The sequence below is a fragment of the Theropithecus gelada genome, chromosome 9, assembly GCF_003255815.1.
Source record: "Theropithecus gelada isolate Dixy chromosome 9, Tgel_1.0, whole genome shotgun sequence".
NCBI lineage: Eukaryota > Metazoa > Chordata > Mammalia > Primates > Cercopithecidae > Theropithecus > Theropithecus gelada.
Genome location: NC_037677.1, coordinates 54,936,131 through 54,959,239, shown reverse-complemented (window position 1 = coordinate 54,959,239; position 23,109 = coordinate 54,936,131). Strand labels below are relative to the sequence as shown.

General features: G+C 56.1%; 1 protein-coding gene across 5 annotated transcripts in view; it reads left to right on the top strand.

Moving 5' to 3' along the window:
- Nucleotides 1-12,313: 12,313 nt before the first annotated feature.
- Nucleotides 12,314-23,109, top strand: part of ZMIZ1 (zinc finger MIZ-type containing 1) — a 245,127-nt gene continuing 234,331 nt past the window's right edge. For all 5 annotated transcript variants that reach the window (XM_025396307.1, XM_025396308.1, XM_025396306.1 and 2 more), the window contains exon 1: nt 12,314-12,605. The gene's annotated coding sequence lies outside the window, so the exon portion shown is untranslated. The remainder of the gene's footprint in view (nt 12,606-23,109) is intronic.

Sequence of the window (23,109 nt, the reverse complement as noted above, 5' to 3'; positions counted from 1 at the left end):
CAGAGCCCCCTTTAGAGAGGAGAGGGTCAGTCAGGGAGAGCGAGGACGAGTCTGGTGAAGTACAGTGTGTTGCCCCCAGCAGGTCAGTAACCAGGGCTATAATCCCCCACGCCCCTCCCAAGGGCAAAACCCTAGTCTCCCACATGGAGGGATATGCCCCAGGCCTCACCAGGGCAGCCCCTAATCTCAGGCTGCTTCTCAGAATTAGGGGCCGGGGCTGGAGAGATGGATCAAAGGCGGAGAAAATTAGCATTACAGTGAACCCAAGAAGGGAGGCCAGGATTAATTCACTCTCCCCTCCCTGCTGTCCCTTCTGCAGCCCAGGGAGCCTGCCAGGGTTGGAGGAAGGGTCACCTTTTACCCCAATTCCCTACCACACACCTAAGGCCCAGTTCTTACAGAAGACGGCAGGGCAGGGACCTGACGTGAGAAGGGGATCCACTGTGTGCACATTCCAGAGCCATAGTCTTGAAGAGACAGGAATGAAGGCACCTGGGCAGGAGGGACATCTGCAGAGGCTGGAGTCTGGACATGGGTCCACGGGGTGCAGTGTGAGTCCACAGACCCCACCATGTCGTGTCAGGCACACTGGAGCCCGTGTGAACGTGTGGGTGTGTATCTGTCATTCCGGGAATGGGACTTGTAGGTGCTTGGCTGTCAGTCTGAGGCCCGAAGCCCACATGTGCCCTGTGTGTGCATCGGCAGCAGGGTGGGTGTGGTGCCTGCACACACGTTTGTGGCTCTGAATTAATGATTGTGTGTGCAAAAGTGTGAGTCTTGTGACTATGAGACGCTGGGCGGCCATGGTGTTGAGTGTGTGGACACGTAGGTGCCTGCATGGGCAGAGGGATATCAATTGTGGTTCCGCAGCTACCTGAGAACCCTGAGATGAGCAGAAAAGAAAAGTGTGAGATGGATGACTCACAATGGTCATATTTCCCATACAGAAAGAGCGAGAGGGCGGTTCAGGGGCCCATCCCTCGGGCCCTCCTTCTTGGCTCCATGGGCTATCCCCATCCCTTAGACTTCGCCTTCCCTGCCGTGGAACCCTGTGGAACACCTGGCTTACCCTCTCTGTGCCTCGGTTTCCTTATTTGAAATGAGGGAACTCACAGTGTGGCTGTGAGGACTGAATTAGTATGAGGGAAGAACATTTAAAACAGCCCTTGCAACATGAAGAGTGCTCTCCAAGGGACACGGCTGGGATAGACTGGGTTGGCTGGAGGAACAGGGTCTAATCCAGAACTGCCCTTGCAGAAGCCCAGAAGGAAGACTGCTTTGAGGTAGCAGAGTCAGGCAATCTTGGGAAAATGGAGTATGTGGTGCCGGGAGAATCCCAGTCAGGGCCAGCTTAGCAGACCGGGATTCACTGGCCAAGCACACAGGGCTCCTCGCACCACCCCACTCCCCTCCCAGCTTCCCACTCGCCCTCCCTGCAGTACCTTTCCCCCACCTCCTGCCCCAGGAGCGTCAGGCCCATCCCCACACAGCCTTTAATCGGCATGCAAGGTGCATTCTTTATGCCCATTGCGAATTGGAGAAATTGAGGCTTGAAGAAATGGAGGGATGGGACTGGCACAGCTGGATTCAGGAACCCAGGACTTTGGAATCTCAGAGTAGCTTGCAGAGAAGCAAAATGCCAATCTGGCCCTGCGGGCAGCACAGTTGACTCTCAGCTCTCCTGGGCCTGCACTGGCTCTCAAAGCCCCTGAAAATGTCCTCTCTTCCCTACTGAATCACAGACTGGGCAACCAACATGCCCCTCTCCAAATTCACAGTCTCTACTCCATCCCACTCACCAGAACCAGTGAAAATGTCTAGTCTGACACCTAGATGAACCCCTGTGGACCCCTAATATACCTCTCCCATGTCTACAACTTTGGTCCTCCTGTTCGCCCTGACTTGTCCATCCTCATTTGGTGGCAAGTGCCACCTCTTCTGTGAAGCCTCCTCTGATTGCCTTATCAATTGGTCGCCTCCTAGTCTCCTGGCCTCCAGGTACCTGGTGACACTCTTCTCTTCAGCACTAACCACTTATCTGTTAGGATGTCCTAATGTGCAGACCAGGGTCTTCCTTGTGTCACTCCACCCCTACCCTGCAGATCAGGGCAAGGATGCCCAAAGGCTGCAGTGAACCATGGGCACATATACTCACACCCCTCCAGAAGCCACCACAAGCCCTCATACTATTCAATAGCTAAGGCTTTGGGGTGGATTTTCTTGGATTCAAATCTCAGCTCTCCCACTCACTAGCTGTGTGACCTTGGGCTTGTTATTTAACCCCTCTGTGCCTCAGATTGCTCATCTATTAATGGGAATAATAGTTCCAATGCCACAAGGTTGTGAGAATGAATGAGTTAACATATGTAAGCTCTTAAAACAATACCTTATGTATGGTATTGCTGTATAAGTGTTTGTCATTGTTATTAATTGTTCTGTTATTATTACCAGGAGGCTACAGAGAAGTATTGCACACAATTTCTGTCCCCAAGAGAATGGGAGTCCAGACAGGAACAGGAAATGGGGTTGACATTTCTAATCCTACTTATTCTTCAAAACCACATTGGAAGTAGTTATCACATCCCCACTTTACAGATAAGGAAACTGAGGCTCCCAAAGGTGGTGTGAACTCCACGAGGACTCACAGCTCTGAGTCGCAGGGTTGGGATTGAGGGCCAGGTCATGCGGCTCCAAAGTCCACGCTCTTTCAACAGGCCCGCGTTGCCTCTCAGTCTGGCAGGGAGATAAGCCGAGTACACAAATAGCTGCAATCCCAGGTAGAAAGTGATAAGTGCCAAACAGGGGCGATAAAGGCTCTGGGAGGGGAGGAGACTGCCCGCTGCGGGAGGGGCCAGGGTGGGGCCCAGGATAGGCTTCGCAGAGTGGGCAGCATCTCTGTCAAGCTAAGACACGGGTCGCTGAATCCACAGTACCTAGCACGGTGTCTGACATTGTCATAGGGGCCCAGGAAATATTTGTGAGAGAAAGGGAGGAGGAAAGGGAGGTGAAGAGGGAGAGAGAAAGGCAGAATAGGAGGGTGGCTATGCTCTGACCCCACTTGGCCCAGGAATTTGCTCCTCTCACAGGAAGACAGGGTCAAGAGCTGCCACCAATTAGAGAAGGGCTTCGTGGGGCCCCCATTGTCCTGTGACACCCCAGAGAAGCAGCTCCGGACTTTCAGGCCAGAGTTCCTGACAATCAGATGTTTTGCTCAATACCAGAAAGAGCTTCCCAGTGAGTAAAGCTGGGCAAGACTTCTCTGCGGGGCAGGGGCAATGGTGTGTTGGAGCCTGCTCGTATGGCTCACAAGGGCCGATTGTTAAATTTTCAGGAACTATGCGAGCTGGTTGATGGAACCAACCAGCTGTGCCAGCTGGCTCTGGTCGGCAGCTTGAAACTGGCCATGGTGGGGGTATTTACACCGTGGACATCAGCAAATACTACAAACCAGGTTCTCCCCACTTTGGGGAGTCAGCTGTTAAACATTTACCAGTACACCACTGGCAGAGGTCTGCTATGTGAAGGAGCAAGTAGCCCGTCCCTGGAAGAGTGCAAGCAAAGACGTCTCCTCCTGGCAGGAATGAGGCTGAGGGGTTCTTTCTTAGTGAACGGCTCAGAGCAAACGATCTCAGAAGCCCTGTTCTGGCTCTGAGAGCCTAAGAAAAGTTGAGGTTAAGAAAAAAAACTAAATCAGGGTAATTATTCATGCCAGGAAATCATGAACCGCTAGACCCAGAGACTGGGAGTAGGGCAGAGACCTGAGAAAATGTGTGGGGGGCCACATGCTTAGATTTTCCAGGTGGAAAACTCAGTCCAAGGTGACACAGAGAGTTAGAGGCAATGCTAGGACTAGAACTTATGTCTCTGGCTGCCCATCTCATGGTTCCTTCTAGAATATATGGGCCAGGCAACTAGGAAGGGGGGCATCTTTCTGCACGAAGTCTGGTGACTGTCTCAGAATATAAGCTCTACGGCAGTGTGGACCAAATCTGTTTTATTCACTGTTGGAGATCAGGCATATAGCAAGTATTTAACAAATATTCCTTAAAGGAATCGATGTGTCTGAGATCCTGTCTCCTGGCAGCATTTGGTTGGGTGGAGGGTGGTGGGGGCTGGGAATGTCATCCTCTGAGGCCATCACTGCCTGAGTCCCCACTCCAGCTTAGTGACATGGAATCAAGAGACCAGGGTTCAAACCCCAACGCTGTCACATCCTTTGACCTTGGCCAAACCACTATGCCTCCTGAACCCTTAGTTTATTCTTCTACAAAGTGGGTTAGCAATCCCTGCCTGCCTCTTGAGGCTGCTGTGGCACTCACGTGAGACGTCAAATGCTTTTTACAAACTAAAGAGCTGTGTCCACAGGAGGAAGGGGGTGCCAGGAGAGCTGGCTCTGGTGGCAGCGACAATCCAAGGGTCCCTGTTGGACACTGGACAGTGGCAAGGCTGCTGCTCTCTTAGAACTGCTGCTTGGGGTAATCTGGGTCAAACTGGCCCACAGCATGGGAAGAGGGGGCCAGAGTACCAGACAGCTCATGAAAGGAGCAGGGAGAAGGGAATGAAATGAAGATGGCAAGGGAGAGTTGGAGAAGTCCTTCTTCCTCCTAAGACCAAAGGGAAAAGGCAAACCAGCGACTTAAAAAACTGTTTTTGTCTCTGTAGAGCTGTTCATCATGTTCCCCTTTCCCCCTGAGGCCTTCACTATTGCAAGAGGCCTTAATGTGTGAGCTGAGGACTGGCACCTGCCAAGTCAGGTGGGGGTGGGGTGGAAAATCCTCATATGTCCTAGAATCAGACCAGTGTTTCAAATGATTTTGGAAGAGGGATTTGTGTCGCTCTCCCAGATAAGCATCCCAAGTCCCCTCCTGGTAGGGTGGGGGGACAGGCTGGTGGAGGGGGAGGCCCAGTGCATCCCAGGCTGTGAGTGGATGAAGAAGGAAAGCAGGGGGTGGGGGTGCTCCTCCAACCCTCCCCCAAGTGCCATCTGATTTTTTCAAAGAGGGTGAAGGCAGCAGGAGGCTCAGAGCCAGGGCCAGGGAGGCAGGTGGAGAGGGTGTCCATGGAGGGGCTGCACCGTCAGCCCGGGCCCCCAGTGGAAAGCAAAATAGAAAGGCCCTGTGTCAGCAGCCAGGCCCCTGGGCGGCCGGGCTCTCGGCTCCATTCTGTTCAGCGGGATTCTGGTTGGCACCAGCTGCAGTCAGGAACAATGCCTGGATTTCTTTCTTTCTTTCTTTCTTTTTTTTTCCATTTTAATAGAGGGGGGAGAAGGACCAGAGCCACTCATTGAACAGCTCAGCATCGTGGAGGCGTCTGGGACCGTGTGTCCTTGAAAATAGCACAGTCGCAGGGGCCCCACAGTTGGCTGCAAGGTGCAAGAAGGCATGTCACACTGGGAGATCCAGGTCCCAGCCCTGCTGCTGTCTCATACTTGCTTGCTGTGTGACCTTAGGCAGGTCCCACTATGGCTTCCCTACAGCCCCACCAGAGCTTGCCTTCCAGGTCCCACTCAATGCCAACTCCTCTTCTTCCCCTGAACTCTTAGAATGGCATTTGGTGGCCAGGTGCAGTGGTTCATGCCTGTAATCCCAGCACTTTGGGAGGCCGAGGTGGTCAGATCATGAGGTCAGGAGATCGAGACCATCCTGGCTAACACGGTGAAACCCCATCTCTACTAAAAATACAAAAAAAATTAGCCGGGCTTGGTGGCAGGCGCCTGTAGTCCCAGCTACTCGGGAGGCTGAGACAGGAGAATGGTGTGAACCCAGGAGGCAGAGCTTGCAGTGAGCTGAGATCACGCCACTGCACTCCAGCCTGGGTGACAGAGCGAGACTCCGTCTCAAAAAAAAAAAAAACAAGGGATGGCATTTGGTGTGGGCAGTCCTTCCTGAGAGCCTGTGAGCCCCGGAGGGCTGGTTCTGGTCATCCTGTGGACCTCCCCTGCTCTTGATGGCCTGTCAGCCCCCAAGGCCCTGCACTGGGTGATGGGATGTAGCAGTGAGCCATCCTATGACCTGCAGCCTTGACAGAAGACGGTCACATAACACATAACCTCCCTAGCCTGTGAGGTGTCACACTAGGAAATGAAACTCAGTTTCCTCATCTGTAAAATGAGAATACTAATACTTAGCTCAGAGGATGGGAGGAGTTCATGTGTATGAGCTACTCAATGCCTGGAACATAGCAGGAACTTCACAAGTAATTGCTATGGTGATGCTGATGCTGGAGGCTGGAACAGCAGCATACGGGGGTTGAGACAAGGAAGATGGCACATCTGGTGGAGGTATCAGGGTAGGCTTCCAAATGGGTGCTTGTAGATGTGGCCTTGGTGACTGGGGGGGTGTGTCCAGGAGGTAGGAAGAGCATGAGCAATGGCACAGAGGTAAGAATATGTACGTAATGCTGGCAATTCTGGAAGTCACCCTGCATGGCCACAGGACAAGGTGAGGGCAAGGAAGCATGAGCCTTGAGGCCGGAGGACTGCATAGTCAGGAGGAGGGGAGATGCTGACGATCTGAGACCTTCCCCCACCCCTCTCGGGGTGCAAGAGCTGTCAGGAAGGAGGTGGGAGGCATGGTCCTCCTCAGGTCACCTGCCCCAGACTCCCTCATAAGTGCTGCATGTACTTGCTCCTCTGGAGGGGTGCTGACACAGGTGAGGGGACACTGGATGAGGAGACCTGGCTCTTCTCTGCATCCCCTCTTGTCCCCCCCCCCAGAGCTGCTGGGACTACAGACACGTGCCACCATGCCTGGCTGAGACCTGGCTCTTGTTCCAGCTCTGGTGCTTCCCCGTGGTGCAGTCTTGGGAAAGCCATCACCTCCTTTTGGGGCTCAGCTTAGTCACCCACAAAAGGGCTGTTGTGAGGCTCAGAGGATGAGAAGTGCCCCATGAAGGGAGGCGTTAGGGTCATTACCTATTCATAGTCCTAGACAGTCACAGTTCTGAGCAGCTCCCTCCAGGTATTTTCTTGTCCCTACTCCACTAAATGGCCCCCTCTGAAAGCCCTCCCTAAATCAGGGCCTCCCTCAAACTCTACAGTGAGCTGTAGCTCAGTCCAAGGGTTAAAGGCACAGACCTACAGAATCGTAGGACAATCAGAGGCAAGAGTGCCGCTGGATATCCCACACTCTCTCACTTGGCAGATAGGGAACAGGCACAGGGAGAGTTTGTGATGTGCTCAGGCCACACAGCAAGTCAGGCAATGGCAGGCTGGGCACATAGGTGTTCTAGCTCCTGAGGCAGGCTCCCAGCCTATTCTCTTGTGACTTCCATCTGAAGAAGGGGGTGGTGGTTGAGCTGAGTCTTGAACCATAGGGCAGAACTCCATGATGGAAAGTGAGAAGACGGCTGGCTTGAGGGAAGGGCGTTGGAGAGCCAAGCCTTGGAGGATGGGAAGGTGTGGGCTCAGAGAATGGAGGGGCCATCTGATTGGAAATGAGGGGGAGACACAGCAGGGGAGCCTAATTCGCTGAAGGATGTAGATCTTCCCTGCTTGATCCAACCACCCACCTCTTAGAGGCACAGAGCTCAGAGCTGGGAGGGCCCAAATGCTTCCTATATCCACCAAGGGGTGAACTCTAAATGTAATCCCCATTACCTCACTGCCATGGGAGGAGCCCTGGTCATTCCCTGGCAAGTGGGTGAGTCTTTACTCCACCCCAAAGTACTTGGTAGGTTACCTTATCTGCACTATAACCTGGAACTGAGACGAGGGCAAGTCCCTATTCTTAACCTCAAGGCCCAGCCCAACCTGGAGCCCAATCTCAGCTCCACCCACTCAGCAGCTCTGAGATTTTTATTGTTTTGTTTAGTTTTTATGAGACAGGGTCATGCTCTGTTGCCCAGTCTGGAGTGCAGTGGCACAATCATGACTCACTGCAGCCTCAGCCTCCCAGGATCAAGTGATCCTCCGATCTCAGCCTCCCAAATAGCTGGGACTACAGGCATGTGCCACCATGCCTGGCTAATTTTTGTATTTTTTGTAGAGACAAGGTCTTGCTGTGTTGCCCAGGATGGTCTCGAACTCCTGAGCTCAAGTGATCTGACCCACCTTGGCCTCCTAAAGTGCTGGGATTACAGGCATGAGCCACCATGCTCAGCCAGCTGTGAGATCTTGAGCAGGTTACTTAGCCTCTCTGAGCCTCTTCCCTTAGCAGGGAATGACACCTGGCTTGTGGAAAGGATACAACAAATGTTTCCAAAGTGCTTGGCACACAGTAAATATTCAACAAATGAGATTTTCTTCTCACCTCTCCAGTCTCAATTTTAGATGTTCCCTGGCTCCCTTAAGTTCCAGAAGTGAGAGGTGGAGAGTGGGGACAGAGAAGGCAGCTCCTGGAGAGGTAGGAATCCCCGCTCTGTACCCGCCCCCACCTCAGCCCAGCCTAGGAGGCCACACTTGCCACACCCTAAACAAGTCCTTTGCTTCCCTCAGGGACCTCAAGCCTCCCCCACCACCATCCTGCTGGCCTCCAGATTTTCTGCCTCCTGAAACCTGGGCCCAGGCCCCAGCAATGATCCTCTCCCCAATCTGCTGGTGGCTCCCATAGGACAGGGAAATTAACAGCAGTTGAGTGTGCTCTGAAGGTTGGCACAACCCAGCTGCCCCACACTGCCCGCGCCCTCCTAGTGGAGCCAGGTGACCTCTGGGCAGTCAGGGGCTGAGCAGGATGCATCTTCCAGCTCTGGGCCACTGGGAAGTGGTGGCACTGTCCTCTCTGACTCACCAGCAGATCTCCAGGCCCAGTGAGGCTGAGGCTTTTGGGGTGAGGTTGTTGGACACACAGTTCCCAGTGAGTCCTGATAGCACCATGGACCTTACAGGGGCTCAGAGTGGGGAAAGCAGCTTGCTTACGGCCACACAGAGTCTATGGATGAAGACACAGAGCCAGAGCTGAGGGGACAACAGGGAACTCTGTTAATGGGGGCCTGAGTTCCCATCCTGACCAATCTTGGGCAAGTCATTCACAATCGAGTTTCCTCTGAAAGGGGGATGGTAGCAGCACCTAACTTAAAACAACGTGAGAATTCAATCAGCGAACCGAATTCTCAATACCTAGGAGGCCCCACCACAGTACTCAACACAAGTAGGCAGTAAATAAGTCATAGCTTCTTCCAAGACCCCAGAGGTATCCAATCTGCCCCATCACCTCCCTGGAAGATGAACAAAGAGAGCAAGGGCCTCAGAGACCCAAGGACTGGAGCCTAGGGCAGAGCCAGGGCCCTGGTGGGCTTTCTGACTTGCTGCCTTGCTTGCACAGAAGTGGAGGGTTGAAATGATCCCTGATTCCATGCTACTAAGTTGAGCCTACTTGGCTTCTCTGCCCTCTGCAGCCACTTCCTGGGTTTCAGATGTAAATACTGGTGGGAGAGTAGGGGGCTCGGATGTGGGGTGGGGGGTGGAGCTTCTGGACAGGAGACTTTGAACATGAGTGGTCACCTCTGAGGTCACCTACATCCCCCAATTCCTGGAGGTGGGCAGGCCCTGGGTACTTATGAGGAATCTGGACAGAAAGGTTGAGAGGGCTGGGCGTCCAGACCTAGCTGGTCATTAAGGCAACAAGAACTGGTCTAATTGTTGGCTGGGCTGGATTATCGAATCCCAAGTCCTTAAATACCCAGAAACTCTCTTTTGGGATTTTGGACCTGGGTATGGGGTGGCTGCTGCCACTGCTGCAATGCTGTGGATTGCTGGGAGTGGGACAGCTGTGGCTCCAGCTACCATTCTGCAAGCTGAATTCCTACCTCCAGAGGTTTCTCAGGTGGCCCTGGTGTACCTACCTGTGAACTTAGGCCACCCACAGGCTAAGGTGGAGGGGCTCCCTCCCACAGGAATGTGCTGGGACCATGACTCCCTGGTGTCCCTAGAGGTCTGGAAGTGCTTTCATACCACCCACCCTCTCCAGGGATGCTCAGCTGCCAGCTACAGGGAGGGCGCGGGTGGGAGAGCAGCAGTGATCACAGTCCATGTCCATGTGACAGGTAGGAACACTGAGGCCCCAGAGGAGTGCTTTTTCTTGCACCCAATGGCAGAGGGAGGCAGAATTTCCCCTGGGGAAAATAAAATAGCGGCCCACCCCCGCCCCCCGCCTGCGCCCCCACACACCCCGTCCCCCACGCCCGGGTGGACCTAAGCAGCAGTTTTCTGAGCTCTCAGGAATTCCAGACTGAGTTCACCGGCTGTCAGACTAGCGGAGCCTTGAGAATGAATTCAAAGCTGGCAAATTCATTTTGCCTTCTCTCCCTCGGTGGCGGAAGGAGTGATCTCTCCGGCTCTGAAGGAGTTCAAGCCGAGGTCAGCGAAGCCCTCAGAAGGATGTTCTAAAATGGGGGTGGGGGGCAGTGCTCCGGCCTGCTTCCCCGGTTGGCCCAAGGTCCGCGCTGATCACCGCCCAAGAGGCCCGGGAGATCCGCAAGTCTGTGCTGCACGTCCGCACTCCCTTGCGGGCCTCGTCAATCAGGAGGCGGCTCCGGCCGGGCCTGGACATCTTTGGCCCGCCCCAGGCCCCGGGGGAGACCCCCGCCCTGGCCGCCTCCGGGTGCCCGCCCCCGGCGGTGTCATTGTTCTCTGACGTCACGCCTCCGCCCCGCCCCTCTCCCCCCACCCTTCCTCCCCCACCTCCGGCTCCCCGCGCCCGCGACTCTGCAGCCTCCGAAGCCCCGGCAGTGCAAGGCTCCCCCCGCAGCCCGGCCGGGGCTGCGCCCCCTTGCGCTCTCCCCAACTTGCCTTTGTTATTCCAGCTCCCTTCCTTGCCTCGCCTCCGACACGGCGGCAGCCTGCAAAACGTGGAGCGCGGAGTTACCGCCACACCTGGAATCCGAAGCGGGCTCCGCGGGCTCCCGGCCGAAGCCGCCCCCGCCTGCCGGGGAGGGGAACGCGTGCGTGCGCGCGTGTGTGTGTCCAAAGGGGGCAACGCGGGCGCCAATTATGATTGGGACTGAGGGTACCGAAAATCAGGGGTGGGGGGCCTTGAGGAAGGGATATGGAAGAGGAAGTGGGAGAGGAAGGCGTGTGTGTGTGTGTACGTGAACGTGAGGATTTAGCGCCCAGGGGAACGTTTCGTGTTTTGTTTTTTGAGTGTATGTGGTGTTGTGTACAGCGATGGGTGTAAGTGTGCAACTGCGTGTCTCTGAGCGTGCCTGCTGTGGCCGTGTAAGCGGGCATCTAAGGGAAAGTAAGCGACTGTGTGGGGGCGCGTTTGTGGTTTGAGGGGGAGCGTGTTTGCAATGCTGAGGGAGCGAACGTGTGTGCCGTTCGTGTAGGAGTTTCCGTGAGAGTGGCAGTGGACGTGAGCCAAAGTGGGCGCGTACTTGGATGCTCTCGGGGGTGGGTCGGCTAGGGGAACTCCCGTGAGTGGGTGCACCCAACTGCGCCTCGTGAGTACCATAGCTCTCCGCTACCTCTGGCGGTGCCCAGTCTGGGGCAGAGGGCCGGGACCTAGCCTAGCAGCTCCCACGTAACCCGCGCGCACAGAGCCCCGGGCGCTCCGCGCCGGGCCTAGGGGAATCCACGCGCCTCTGGACTGTGCTAGGTGCCGCGGCTCAACTGTGCGCAACCATCCCCGCTCCCCGACAGCTGTCGAGGGACCGCCCTCTAGTATCCCCCAAAGTCCTGGTGGTGGTCCTCTTCCCGCCCCACCCACCAGTCCCCGGGCTGTAGGAACAATTACAAAATCTCCTTCAGGGGAAGGCTTTGGAGATCCAGTTAGCAACTCGCTCACCCCCAATTAGGGTACCTGACAGCTCCCGGGGCCACGAGTGCACTCCAGGCTGGGGCGTGCCAGCGTGGGGCAGGGGCTCTCGGGTGAGCAGAGTGATTTTGGCTTCCTCCCCAAGGTGGTCTCTACCTCGGCTCAGCATTTCTCTCCCTCTCCAAACTTACTGGGGCTGAGGCCTGCAGTGGGGCTGGGGGCTGCAGGGGGCGTCAGGGAGTAGCGGAGGGAGTAGGGTAAGGAAGGAGGTGAGAGGACTGGCGGCGTAGCGGGGAACGAGGAGCCTGGAGGAGAAAAGCTGGGAAAGCGCCGAGACCGAGGAGCGGGGAAGAAAGAGAGGAAGAGAAGGGAAAGGAAAGGCGAAGGAGAGAACGAGGAGAGGCGAAAAGGAAAGGGGAAAGCCAGCGCAAAGCGCGAGCCAAGCCGAGCGGAGCAGAGTCGAGCCGAGCGCCGGCGGAGGCGCGGCGCTCCGCTCCGCCCTGACTCCGCACCGGCTTTTGTGGGCGGCCGGCGGCGCGGGGCCCTTTGGAAATAGAATAGCCAATGTAATCTGACACTTCAACTTGCTCGGCTCCGGGCGAGTTGATTCACTTACTCACCCCCTAACGCCGAGTTCCTTTTCACTGTCTGTGGACATTAAAAAAGCGAGCGGCGGCGGCGGGCGCCGGGGAGAGCGGGCGGCCGGGCGGCAGGCGGGCGAGCAGCGATCGGGCGGCTGAGCGAGCGAGCAACGCCGGCGCACCGCGGTGACCCCAGCCCCAGCCGGCGCGGAGCAGGAGCCGGAGCCGAGCGGATCTCGGCGCCCTCGCTGCGCTCCTCCCGGCCCGAACCTGCACTACCCGGCGGTGGCGGCGGCGCGTCCTGCAGCGGCGGCAGCGGCGCTCGCAGAGCCGGGTAAGTTTGGGGCCAAAGCCAGGCGCCCGCTGGCTCCGGGGCTACCTCCCGCTCCCCGGGGACTCTCGGGGTGCAAGCGTGGGGTGTTGGGTGCTGGGGCTTTTCCCTTAAAGGGTCCCCCGGGGCGGGGCGACCGGCCGGCGGCGCGGGCTCCGCTCCGCTCCCCTTGGTGGCCGGGGGCGGAGGCCCAGCGGCCGGCAAGCTCCCGGCTTCGTGGAGCCGGCTTGGGCTGCGCGCGGGGGCTGGGTTTGTCAGGGTGTGCGGGGCGTAAGTGTGGTCGTGCGCGCGCGGACCCGGTGCCCGCCTCCTGCCGGCGCGCCTCCAGCCCTCGCTCCCTGCACCCGGGGGCCGGGCAGGACCGGGTATCGGAGGAGGGAGAGAAGGACCGCCTTGGTCTCCTTCGCCTCCTCTGGGGAGATGCGAAGTTGTGCGCCTGTGTGTGTACAGGAACCGCTGGGGAAAGCGCCGGATTTCAGGGTGGCAAGGGGTGGTTGGTGTTAAGTTGTGCGTCTGAATTTCCAGGGAAAACATACACTTTTGTAAATGGGAGGTGGGGGCGCGGTTAAGTTGTTTGTGTGGGAATTGCCCGGGGAAAGGCGGCGCGCGGTACAAACGAGGAACGCGGCGGGGTGTGTGTAGGGGTTTCTCCTAGGGCTTCGCAAGCCAGAGGGGCGCTCAGACCAGTGCCTGGACGGGGCTGCCCCGGCCAGGAGGGGAGCCCAGGGGGAAGATGTGCGTGTGTGTGTGTGCGCGCGCGTTGCAAATACGAAAGTAATTTCCCCGTGTTCTTTCTTCCTCTCCGTCTCCGGCGGCGGTGGCCCCGGGGGAGTGGGAGGCCAGCCGGGGCGGAGGTTGGGGGGCCGGGGCTGGAGCCGGGGTCGTGGGGGAGGCGGGCTCTGGAAGCTTGCTTCACATTCCTGGCGTCTGGGCTGGGGAAAAAACAGTGGGGAGCGCGGCCTCGGCGTCTAGGGCGCGGGCAGCGGGCGTGCGTCGCCCCCTCGCCGGGGACATCTGTCCAGGAAGCCGGCCGGGCGGGGAGAGGGCGCGGTACTGAGGGCAGGCTCCCCGCCCTGGAGCGGTGGGGGCACGGGCGAGGGGCGGCCGCCTTCCCGGCCATTGTGCGCCAGCAGATTTTCACGGGAGACTGCCCCGGAGCCGCCGGAGAAGGCCGGGAGCCGGCCTCAGCCCCTGGTTTAAAAGACACTCCAGGAATGTAAACAACTCGGGCGGGAGGGCGGGCGGACGGGAGCGCGCCAGGGCAGCCGTCCCAGGGCCCCCCATCCCTCCCCGGGGGACAGCCCGTCGGCACTGCCGCCCTGCCCTATCCCTCTACCTGCAGCAAACTTTTTCTTTCTCTGCCTTCCCTTCCCACCTCGTCCCTTCAGCAGGTCACAGAGTGAGGGTCGCTCCCGGGTGGGCCAAGGGTGCTTGGCACTCTTGCCTGACCGGAGAGGCCTGGCGGCTGGGTCCCTGCTTCGGTGCCCGGAGCCCCGGCTGCGCCTGCCCGGGAGCCGTCAGCTTCCTGGGCAGGCAGTGCCCGACTAACTGGGGCTCTGAGCCTGCCCGCCTGCCTCCCTCCCTCCCTCCCTCCCTCCCTCCCTCCCGCTGCTCCTTCCCCCGCGCGCTCTCCCCCTTCTCCTCTCCCCTGACTGCTTTTCCAATGCCCTGACATGAGGGAGGAAGATTTAACTTGGCAGCCCAAACAAATGTTCTCTCAGAGGTCCTCCAAGAAGCTGGCGGCTGGGCTGGCGGGGTGAGGGCATGGCTCGGCCAGCCTTTCCCTCCTCTGTGCTCTGCCATGGACATTTGGAGCCCTCTGGGTGGACAGCCCAGGGCATGGGAGAGTAGGGCCCAGCCCCAAAGATTTAAAAGGACAGTGGGCGGCCGCCTGTGGAAGCCCCTGGCTCCGCGCCGGGTGCAGAGCCACTCCGAGCTGCCTCCTGGTGCCAAGGGTTTTCTGAAGGATTTTCTTGAGCAACAGTTTGTCTCCCTGCTGCAACCTGGGAATCGGGCCTGGTAGACCAGAGGGTTAACCAGTGCCGACTCCTCCTCCCTGGTGGGTGTGAGGACAGGCTGGTTACAGAGGGCAGGGCAGGAGGCCAGAGGCTGTTCCCAGAGGTGCCTGGGTTTGCTTATTACTGTTTTTGAAGGTACAGATAAAGAGGCAGGCGCTGGGACTGGAGAGCCAGCCGGGCAGCTTGGCGCTGGTGAATTCCAGCCTGCCTTCGCTGGCGCTTGTACGGTCCAGGGAGTGTGAATCTGCTGTTGAGCTATCGGGGAAGTTGAGATGAGAGAGCAGGCTCTTAGCCTTCTCAGCCCCTGCTGCTTTGTGAGGGGGTCCAGAGTGGGGGAAATTCCTGGCCCCTCACTTGCTGGCTCCTGGCCCCGGTGCAGGGGCCGGGTGGGTTTGTGAATACCCCGAGCCTTGGGCTGACCTTTCCCTCTTCAAGTCGAGGATGTTGAAACACCAGCATCAAACAAAAGACACATTGAAAGCCCTATCTGCTACAGAGCACGTGTGACTTGGAGGCCCAGGGAATGCATTTGGAGGGAGATGGTGTTTTCTTCTGAGCTTTATGATTTCGGTTGGGTTTTGTTTTCCCCCAAGGACAGAAGCGTCTCCTTGTCCCAAATCACGAGGTTATGAAACGCTATTTTCACATGTAAATCTCAAAAGTTTAGACTTCTGAGAGTTGGTGGCAGTGACTGGGGGTGGGGGTGGGTGGGGGGAGGAGAAGGGGGCAGTAGGAGTGGACTCAAGAGGTGGATTTGGCATTTTGGGTAGGGCTCACTGAGAAGAGTTGGGAAAAAGAAATTGCCAGACTTATGAATAAATAGCCTTGTCTATGCAGAAAAGGGTTGCTGGCTTCTTTGTGGGGACAAAATGTCCCTTTTCCCTCCTAAAGAAAGTGGGAAGGAGGGTTCTTGTTCCTCTCACAGCCAGGGGCAAAATGAAGAAAGGTCCAGAGACTGCGGGGTTTGGCGACAGAACCACAGTTTCACCCTGGCGCGCGCACACACACTCACTTCCCTAGCTACAATAACACAACACTGTCTCCATCCCTGGCCCCCATAGATATGTCTCCAACGTAGGACAGGTGTCCATGCTTGACTCATTCCAAAAAATTGCAGGGGCAAGGACCCAACTGAGAAGACCTGCAAACTTCACTTTTTTTTCCTGTTTCTTCCTGATGGGGGGAGGGGTGAAGGGATTTAGGAAGGAAGGCACTCTGAAGCCTGCTGCATCCTGAGAGTTTCCTCAGGAGAGTACCTGCCTATAAAGCCACTGACCCTGAGGATCCAACGAGTGTCCATGACCCCGGCCTCAGGGTGAGGCATTGTTGTAAGAAATTCGGGCACCAACCAGTTAATTTCCAGAAGCTTCTGTGGGCATTTGGTCATGGGACCAGGAAGCAGGGCCTGCGGGGTCGTGGCTGGGTCCCCTACATTTTCATTCATAACTTTGCTTCCCAGGGCCCTGGCCCAGCCCCTGTCGCTGCTGCCTGGTCTTTATGAGGCTCCTTAGGTTTTGTGTGGACAACAAAGGCCAGGCTGCCACAATTACCCAGGACACCGCTGCAGCCTTGCCTGGCGACAGCTCTAACCTCTTAGCAGGACATAGTGCCCTCTGCCCATGCCCTATGGGGGAGTGCTCTTTGTCCTTAAGAGTCCCCCAGGATGGGGAGGCAGCAACTCGCCTGGCTGTAAGCTCCGGGGGATTCTGAGGTTGGGCCCTACCCTTAGAGAGGATGAGGGGAGGAGACTGAGAAAAGCAGTCCTAGGCCTAGGCTCTGGGGAGAGGCCAGACCCCATCATGATCGAGAGGGTCTCCCTATTACCAGAGGAGATGGGTGAGAGGACCAAGGTGTCAGGAGGCTGTTACTTGCTATCTATGTTGGGCCATTAACTCTCCTGTGCCGGACCGCAGTCTCCTGATCTGTAAAATGGGTCTGAGGGCAGAACTCCTCTGATCTCACGTGGTTGCTGGGAGAATGAGGCAGATGTGGGCATGAGTTCCCTAGGCATGTGCCCCTTGAAGGCCTGGGAGGCTCTGTGTACAGAATGGGTAGAACACGAAAGGGGTTAGATTGCAGGTGCTGGAAGCATTTTCCTGAAGCTGCTCTTATCCAGACCTACTTCCCTGGCAGCTGATTGTCCAGCCTTGGCTTGCATGCCCCCCCAGGACAGGGTACTCATTACCTCCTGGAAGCCTCTGCCTTCAGTGGGGCAGTTGTGAGTGTTAACATGTTCTGCTGCATGCCTTCTGCAAATCCACACCTCCTGACCCCTCTCTGGGCTTGAGATGCTGGGGGCCCTCCAGATCATAGCCTCCTTCTTTCCTGAATGATCGTGGGTTCAAGACCAGTGCCTAGGCAGGCCCCTAGGTAGGGGGACATGTTCAAATGGCTGCTTCTAGCCCTTATTGGGAATGACCTGTTGTGGGGTGTGGGGACGGGGGAAGGGTCTGCCTGGGGGGCTCCCTGTCATCTGCCTTTGTGTGCTAGGTTTGCCTCTGGGCACTTTCCTTGGAGCAGGGTATGAGAAGGAAGGGGGTGCGTGATGAGGGGTGGGATTGGGTCAGAGGCCCAGCATGGATGCCACAGGTGTCGACTGTGAGTGTCTACCCTGTGGATAAAGACTGTGTCCTGGGAGAGACCAGAACTGTGGAAGACAGTTCCTGTTTCTCAGGAGCCCACAGTCCACTGCCAGCAGGAAGATCAGTCCAAATAAATAATTAACCACTACCAGCTGGCTGCCTGCCACGGGGCGCGTGATGACAGTAATAACCACAGCCCCTCTCCTTTGTGTGGTACTTGGTGGATTTAGAAGCTTTTCCATCTTTGTTTAACCCCAATAACAACTGTGTAAGCTAGTTACTATTTGGAATTATCCCCATTTAACAGAGCAGAAAATCAAGGTTCAGAGTGGTCAAACAACTGGTGGCAAAGTTAGGGCTGAACCTCAGGCCTTACCGATACCAACCCCTGCGCTGCCTCCTTTCCAGTCCACTGAGTGAGTGCTGTAGCCAGGCTGGGACATGGTGCAGAGTCAGGATGGGCTCCAAAACTGGGTGCTGGGGGAATGAGGTGAAGGAGGAGCGCTTCTCAGGAAGGGTCACAGATGGGCCTCACCTGTCTTCCCCCTCCCATATGGTAGCACATGGTCCATGCCCCCAGCAGCTGTGTCCCTTTCTTTTGGCATAGTGTCTTACAGCCAGAGCTTGCTTTGAGACACGAATCCTGCCTTGACTGCCCTGGGCACATAGGTCTATACATGGGGCTTCATGCCCTTGTCTGGCTCTGGAGCAGGAGGCAGAGGTATTTCCAGCCCCGCAGGTCCCCATGAAGCCCAGTGCTCTTCTTTGGGTTCCTATGGTTTCTGTAGTCCCTCTTCAGGCTGAGTCAGTCCCAGGTTATGTGGGACACCCACTCCGTGTGAGACCTTGGGTTCCTTCTGCCCCTTGTAGCCTCCACCCTTCAGCCTGGTTTTCTGTAGCTCAGCTGAGCGCCACCCTAGGACAAGGCTGTAGCTGGTGGGGTTCAGGCCAGGGAGCAGCCGGGCAGGCTGAGCTGGCACCTCCCCAGGAAGCCTGGCCCAGCCTGGCACACCTGTGCAGGTAATGACTGTGGCTTGGGAGGGCCCCAGGCCCTGCCTGTCAGGCCCAGCTGCCCGAGTTGCTAGAGGATTGTGCTGGGGGAGGCTGGGGTGTCTGAGCTAATTAGATTTCTTAGATTTCAATGCTCCCCTAATCCTGTTAGCCCTGCTGTAATTGTAACCACTTGAAGGTTTCGGCTGTGGCAGGCTGTTGAGGACAGACGGTGTGGGGACTGTGCTCTGCCCCAGGCCCAGCCCCACCCCTAGACAGCCAGCTGGGGGCCTGGGGACTGCCTTCCTAGGTCTTGAGGATGGGGGCCTGAGTGATGGTGGGTGTGGTGTTTTTCTATAGAATGTTAGCATCGCGGACTGTCAGAGTGGACATAGCCCTTTGGGATTACCCAGCTCAAACCCTTCACTGTACAGATAGGGAAACTGAGGCCCACAGAGGGACAGAGGCTGGCTCAGGACCTCGATGGCTGGTAGCAGTGGAGCATCAGAGACTAGTGGTCTGACTTTGGGATATTTGTCCCTAGGCACTTCAGGGAAAGTCTGGAATTTCCAGGGGCTAGTGAACCCTCCAGAGACTTCTGCCCCTAGAGATAGGGGTTGGGGAACTTCATTTGTCCCCAAGCCTGCTCCCTAGTTGGCAGTTACCTGTCTTATACTCCCCCAGCCCTGTGTGTGTGCACACCTGCACACGCATGCACACCTGCACACACATGCACACACTGGCCCTGCTGGCCAGGGCTTCTGCCAGGGCTCAGGCTGCCTGGCCCAGGGCCCTGAGACTTGAGAACTCTCTCCCTCCTCCCCAACCAGTCTTACCCAGATACTTGCCCTCTTGGAGCCTCCGATTCAATGCAGATCAGGAAATGGCCAAGCTGTTCTGATGGGGCAGTGTGTTAAAATACATACACTGTACTTTCCCCAGCTCTTTCTTTGAAAGTTCTGTTTTGGTGTCTGGCTTAAATGGAGATCTGTCCTCTCTCCCTGCAACACATTCTCACTTCCCAGTCCCCAGGGGATGGCTGGCAGGGAGGATGGGGATGGTGTGCCCCGGAGCTTCCCACTTAGTTGCTGCCCTCCTCTTAGCTCGGGAGCTTCAGGGAGAGATCTGGAAAGCCCCTTCCACTCTTAACTTCTCTGACTCTGGATTTTGCATTCCTAAGCTCGTAGCATAAAATTAGTGGGAACTGATTGGGTTACCTGGTCTGGCCTTTCCTTTCCTAGCCCATGAAACTGAACCATGGAAAGAAACAGTTGGTCTCATCCAAGGTCAGCAGCAAATGGGTGACGGATCTGGGCCTGGAACCCCGTCTCCGCCAGCCCATTAGCTCATGAAACATGTATTGAGTATATGCTGTTGGCCTGGCACAGCCCCCTTAGCCACTCTTGAGCTCATTAATAAGTGCTCTTCGGCTCTGATGAGAGGCCCAGTTGAACCTTGCGGGTGGGGTTTACTTCTGAGTGTTCAGGGTGAGGACGAAGGAGGGGAAGTTTTCAGACTTCTAGATCCTCTGCAGCCAGGGGAGCATGGAACACTCCTGGTCTGGCATAAGAGCCCCCGCCCAGCACCATGTGTCTTTACAGGGTGGTTGCATTGTGAATTTGAGAGAAGTGAAACAGGGCCAGGCACGGTGGCTCACGCCTGTAATCCAGTACTTTGGGAGGCCGAGGCGGGTGGATCATGAGGTCAGGAGTTTGAGACCAGCCTGGCCAAAGTAATGAAACCCCATCTCTACTAAAAATACAAAAATTATCTGGGCATGGTGGTGCGTGCTTGTAGTCCCAGCTACTTGAGAGGCTGAGGCACGAGAATCGCTTGAACTGGTGAGGTGGAGGTTGCAGTGAGCCGAGATTGCACCACTGCACTCCAGCCTGGGCGACAGAGCAAGACTGTCTTAAAAAAAAAAAAAAACGTAAAGCAGAAACCATCTAGGGATGGTGGCTTTCCGTACCTCCCCCCTCCCCTCCACCCAGCCCTTCAGGAGCTGACCTTTGTCCTTTGCAGAGCAAATGGCCCACTGGCTTGGTCCTGCCTGCACTTCCTCTGTGTATGGGGAAGCAGGGAGGTGGCCTTCTCACTCCGCCCTAGGATTCACCTGCTGAGAGTCACCTTTGTCAGCCTAGGTGAGAGCACACTAGGAAGAGCCAGCTGGGCTCAGGACAAGGGAGGAGATGCCAGGTGCCTGGACCTTGCCCTGTCCACAGGGCTCCCACCCAAACTCCCACCCCTACTCCCTGGTGGACCTTGACCGCAGCTGGGAAGCACAGCGCATAGCTCTAACCATTCAGCAACCTAGCCGAGGATTGGCAGGGCACAGAGACCTCTGAGAAGAGTCCTGAAACCCTTTCCTGGTGTGTGCAAGTGGGACGCGTCCTTACAGGGTCTCTGTCCAACCTTCTTATTTTCCATGTGGGGAAACCCAAAGCCCAGAGAGGTGGTGGGATTGGCTGTGGGTCATACAGCAGGGTGTCTCACTGAGAGTGAGGGGTTCTGTGGTCAGGTGGGGAGAGGTGGGGTTTTCCATCGAATAATGGTGTTCCATCGAAAAATGCTTTGGTGTTCCTGCTGTTGTTTACATTCTTAAAACAACTTGCCAAAGGTCTGCCATAAATATAATAGCCAGCATTTATTGGGCAACTAATGTGTTTCATGCTTTTCCCAGGCTGCCTGTGTTCAGCCCTCAGCTCCGCTCTTTGTGAGCTCGGTAGCTTTGGGCAAGTAATGTTTAACTTCTCTGACTTTGGTCTCCACATCTGTAAAACAGGCTTACTAGTAGTCTAGTAATAACTAACATACTATTTCCCCCATAGGTTGGGAAGATGAAGTGCGCAAAGTTCCTGGCACGTAGTAAGTGCTCAGGAAAAGGTGCCCCAGTCATGGTTACCACCAACGTTCCCATTGCCTTACCTCTGATTTACAGATGAGACGGTGAAGTCGATTGCCCAGGTCGTGTGGTACCTGGGGCCCAACCAAAGCGGACTGCTGGCACTCAGGCTTCCTGATCTCCAACTCCCTGCCATTTTCCACATTCTTGTGCAGCACAAAGGGCTGGCCCGTCATCTCTGAGAGGCCCCCAGTCATAGCCCAAGTACACTGTAATTCAACCTACTAGGGCAGCCTGTTCCCCTTGGAAAGGTGTTCCAGAGGGAGGTGTTGCATCTGGGCTTGTGTCTGAGAAGCTTATTTTTTTTCATGTGTAAACTGAGGCTCATAATTAACAATACCTCCTTTTTGGACTCTTCCCGTATGAAGGAAAGGAGGCCACAGAGGGACTGGGCTTGTCAATTGTACCCTATTATGCAGAATCACTATGAATGGTAACTGACTGGAACTTCTGGCCAGTCACTCACCCCTCCGAGCCTCAGTTTCCTCATCTGAAGACCATGAGCTGAAACAATATATCTCTTCCCAAAGTGGCTTCTCAGGTCCACCAGTCCCCAAAGGCAGAAGGGAGGGCAGCAGAGCACCCCCGCCTCCCCAAGAAATTGTCAAACCTATTTGCCTGGAAGAGATGGCTCGGAGTAAATAGTTTGCCTCACCTACCCTTTCCCCAGACTACAGACACCAACCTACCCCCCACTTTTTTTTTTTTTTTTTTTTTTTTGGAGTGCAGTGGTGCGATCTCAGCTCACTGCAACCTCTGCCTCCTGGACTCAGGTGATTTTCCCACCTCAGCCTCCCGAGTAGCTGATTCTACAGGCGTGCGCACCCATGCCCCACTAATTTTTGTTTTTTGTTTTTTTTTTTTTGCATATGAGGTTTCACCATGTTGCCCAGGCTGATCTTGAACTGCTGCGCTCAAGCAATCCACCTGCATCTGCCTCCCATAGTGCTGGGATTACAGGCGTGAGCACCATGCCTAGCCCCAGCCTTTTTTTTAATACAAAACAACTACGGAAAAGACCAATAGACCATTTTGGGAAATGCCTGCGCAAACAGTCCCTTCAGCTCCGGCTTGCAGCTCCATCCAGCGGGTGGGTTACCTGCTGAAGAGCCACCTTTCCAGGGGAGCCTTTCACGGAGGAGAGGAGGGGACAGTGTCTGCACAGGAGAAGTCTTCCCCTCAGCCTGCTTTCTCGGCCTTTCCACCTCTTTTTGACCCACCCTCCAGCCTACACATGTCTATCACTTTTGCTGGCCTCCTTGTCTTTTCTTTTTTTGTTACCAGACCACAAATCTGTATGTGGTTGGGCAGTCCTGAAAGCAAGGCCAACTGGGCAGAGGGGTGGGGCCTCTGCCGTGTCCCTAGAGATAGGGCCCAGAGCATTGCTGGCTGTCAGAACTAGAAGGGGTTTGTTTCACCCATAGGGGATGTGAGCCCCCAGAACCCGTGGGCAAGCCTTTGCAAATGTGCACTTTCCTGGAGAGGTGGTCTGAAGTCTTATTTCAGATCCTTAAGTCAATGCGGACACCCGAAACAGTGTCAGAACTATGGCCTTAATCCAAGGGTCTACAGTCCCTGGCCCTTGAATAGAGTGGAACTGTCATGCTGCCTTTCTCCCCCTCCTTCCATTCCAACTCAGTCGTGACTCTTATAGATGTGAATACATTTGTGTTCACACCCCCTGCTTCTAATCCAGCTTGACATTTTCCTGGCAAGGGAACTGTGGCGAAGGGATGTGAAGGGACTTGACCAAGGCCACAAGGCCTGGCACTGGGGCTGGGGGGTGGAGGGACGTCCAGGGGATGATGAGTGAGTGGCAGGCAGGCGTGGCCTTCTGCAGCAGCTGACTTCACTGTGAAGCCATCCCGTCTTGTCCTCTGTGAGACCTACCAGGGGTGTTGGGATTCAGTGTCCCAGAAAGAGCTGGCACTGGGGTGAAGGAAGTTCCCGCCCACTCCCTCTTCTAGGAAGGTTGGGCAGGACTGGTTTAGGAGTTGCCTCCTCTGGGTCAGGAG